At 41.0% G+C, this 3,673-nt stretch overlaps 1 non-coding gene across 1 annotated transcript; it reads left to right on the top strand.

Moving 5' to 3' along the window:
* The first annotated feature begins 1,264 nt into the window (after nt 1–1,264).
* Nucleotides 1,265–1,395, top strand: LOC114610116. The gene has a single exon (XR_003709642.1). It is a non-coding gene; the product is annotated as a small nucleolar RNA SNORA17 (small nucleolar RNA).
* Nucleotides 1,396–3,673: the final 2,278 nt, after the last annotated feature.

A 3,673-nucleotide genomic window follows, 5' to 3' on the forward strand; every position in this document is an offset into this window, starting at 1 on the left:
AGTGAAATGAGAAGGATATCAGTGTGATGGAGGGAGTGGAAACTGCAGTTGGGATATAAGATAAGAAAGAAGAATAAAATACAATGTATTGTTTTTAAAGATAATGAGCTAAGTCTGATGAAAGGATTGTTACACAACAAAGACCTTTCATGGCATAGGAAGACACTCTGCATACCCAGCTCATCCTTCAGTCAAATGAAGTAAGACATAAGATTCACCTACCATCCTGTCAAGATTTCTAGAAAGTATCATATAAAATATTTTTATTTTAAATACAGCTATAGAGATAATGCCACAGATAGCTATATAGATTAGATATAGATATAAATTAGATATAGATACATATAGGTATAGATATATAGCTATAGATTATATAGGTATAGATTAGGTAGATAGATAAATAGAGATGGTATAGCTATACATGATACAAACACACACACACACTCACACACACACACACACACACACACGAGATAAATAGATGCCACCATTTGAGTAAAACAGCTTGAGGAGGCTGATCTAGCTAATGATTTCCAATCATCTTTAGCACCCTAGTTTTCTATTTGTTTTCTTCTCCCTCTGAGTAAAAATTTGCCACTGAGAAAAGAATTCTCATTAATGTAGCTGTGAAGGCCAATAAAAGTTATGAATATTTTAATCAAGCTAGCAGAATCTTCCAGGGTTCATTTTAACCCTTCTTTAGGGATAATTTCTGAAGAATTAGAATATTTCTGTTCCATAATCCGAAAGAAAAAATTCTGAGTGACATGAAACTAACTATAATCCTAAGAGATGATCTTAGAGTCCCGGTAGCAAATGATTAAGAGGAAAATGAACATCCTTTGATGTAATATTTTGTAAGGTATAATCACTGCAGAGCAGTAGCTTAGGCCTCCTGTTCATACGTATACTCTTGATGCTCAGGTTGATGTATATAAAATTAAACTATAAACTGAAGGGTGAGACCAGTTTTCCAAAACAAGAGAGGCTCTCATGAAACAGAAAAATTGGGCAATAGTGTGAGGGCTTCAAAGGCAACACAAAGATTTCAGCTGAAATGTAGTTTAAATGTGAGAAACGTCTGGAGAATGAAGTGGTTTAGTTTGTGTTAAAATTGAAAGTGGATGTCTCGATTATTAGAAATACTGTGGGAAAGAAAAAAATTAAATGTAAATATATATATTTGATATCTATATGGTTTGAAATCTGTCCATTGTTAATCTGTGCAGTTTCTCTCTGATATTATTTTTAATAATATCTTTTGCCTGCTCTTAGGGGCAGTCCACATGTGGCAGAGGTATGCATGAACCATAGCAGGTGGCAGAGAGGAGATAGGCTATGTCTATGTTCTATGTTCTGACCTGTGAACATCTGAGTGATGAGTAGCCTAACATTCTCTGAAAAGGGCCTGCCTGAAATGACTCTGATGGTGCCTTACACGGATGAGGTAGGGGAGTGGACAGGCTGCACCTTGCTTGGTGCTATAAATCACAAGTGGGGCATAGCACTCCTGAGAAAACTTCTGAGATAAACCCAGACACTCAGAGATCCCAGGGACCACTATGAGGAGAAATGGAAAAAAAAGAGAAGCAGAAGGATGTATACACAATGAAGAGAGGCAGACCTGGAGACCTGAGAGTAGTGAGGAACAGCCTGATGTGGATAGCCAGTGGAGCCACCTGGGACTATGGTGAGGTCTTGGCCTGTGCTGCCTTGGATTTGTGGCCTGCAGCAGAAGGAGTCTGTGGGGACTTCTTGCTGTCTGAGGTGCAGAACTTACCCCATCCCTAACCTGGGCATCAAGGGAGAGCTGACCCTGGGAGCACGAAAGCAGAAGAGCTGACCCTGCTCCTAGCCAGCTACAGGCAGGGGCAGGAGACTCAGGAGAATGATCCTACATCTCTCTGAGAAGCACAGTAGAGCTGGTCCCAAGCACATGAGTGCAGGAGAGCAGGCCCTGCCTATTGTCTGCTGTGATGTGGCATGGAAGAGGAAGAGATGCCCTCCTCCCCTTCCTCATCCCTTGCTGCTGGTGGCAAGCAAGAAAACTGGCCTTGGGGTCATAAGAGTGGGAGAACTAGCCACGTTCCTCACTGGCTGCCACATTCAGAAAGAACAGGCCTTATATCTCCCCTCGGCAGCAGGATAAAGCTGGCCCTGGTTTTAAAGGTAGCTTGTGAGCAGGCCCCAAGAGGGTGAGACAGAGAGAGTTTGGGGGACTGGCCAGCTCAGACACCTTTTAGCCTCAGATCCAGGGATTTGAATTTCCCAACCCAACATCTAGCTCATCAAAGAGTTGCTGGAGTTCATGATCCTAAACTACAGGATCTCCATGACACAGGGCAACGACAGGATATCCATGAGGAGTTTCGTTGACATTCCAACATTAATAGAGTAGCAGAAACTAGAGGCCTAGTACCAGATTGAGTCATAATGAACATTCGCAAGCAAAGAAGTGTAGGCAAAAGGGTGTGCTTTGGAACACACAACAGCTGCTAAATGAGATTTTTTTTTTTTCTGTTGGTGGGGAGGTTACAAGTGTGGAGAGTGGGTGTGAGGAGAGGGGGGAGATGAGTGTGATTGGGGTGCATGATGTGAAATTCACAAAGAACCAATAAAAGGTTAAAAAATATTTATACCTTTTGAGATTATATCCTTTGGTTCTTCTCTTTTGATCCTCCAGCCTTCCCATGTCACACCTGTGTCTCTCTTTCAGTTCATGGCCTTTTAATTGTTGTTGTTGTGGTTGTGGTGTGTGTGTATGTGTGCGTGTATACTTAAATGTATAAATACAACTACAACCTGCTCATTCTGCATAATATTATTCATATATTTAAGTTTTCAGGAGTGATTACTCCATATTAGATAGCCAATTGTTCTTCCCTGCAAGACTATTTCCCCTGAATTCAGCATTCCTTACTTGCCTGTAGTTTTCCACCTAGGGTTGAGGCCCTCAGAGTTCTCCCTTTTCTGTGTTACATGACTATTGGTGCCATTCTTTTGTCAGATCACACTGAGGAGGTCACGTTGGTAAGAGTTCTAGAGTGCAGCTTCTAAAATATGTAGGAGACACAATCTCACAGCAAATCTTTCCGTTCTTCTGGCTCTGACAATCTTCCTGTCCTCTCTTCCACAGTGATCACTGAGCTCTGGGTGCAAGAGTTGCATTTTAGATGTGTCAGTGGAGACTAAGCTTGACGAATCTTCCTTTTGAACAGCTGTAGGTTTCTATAATAGTCTCTGTTGAAATAAGTTTTCTTGAGGAGTGAGACCTAAATTGAGTATAAAGATAAATATTAAGAATATAATAAGGAATTATTGTAGTTTAGTAAAGTGGTAGCTTTGCATTCTGCGCCAATGTCCGTAGGTACTAGTGTAGGACTGAAGTAAGACTCATGATTTCTCTCTGAATAAGTAGGTCTTAAGAACAGTTAGAGAGCTCTGGTTACTGCCAAAGTATGTGTGCCACCACTACACCCTTGGGGGTTCCAAATCTCAACAGTTACCATCATACCTCATTTTGGGGCCAAAAAAGAAATAAATGGAAATAACTAAAGTGTGGAGAACTCTGTGGGTGCCTTTTTTCATCCATTACTTGAATGAATGATATTCACAGATGGCTCTTGAGATACCTTTATCCTTTTTCTTGCTAGCGTTACTGCTGACTTGTTTT

Source organism: Grammomys surdaster, unplaced genomic scaffold (assembly GCF_004785775.1).
Source record: "Grammomys surdaster isolate TR1022 unplaced genomic scaffold, NIH_TR_1.0 126028, whole genome shotgun sequence".
NCBI lineage: Eukaryota > Metazoa > Chordata > Mammalia > Rodentia > Muridae > Grammomys > Grammomys surdaster.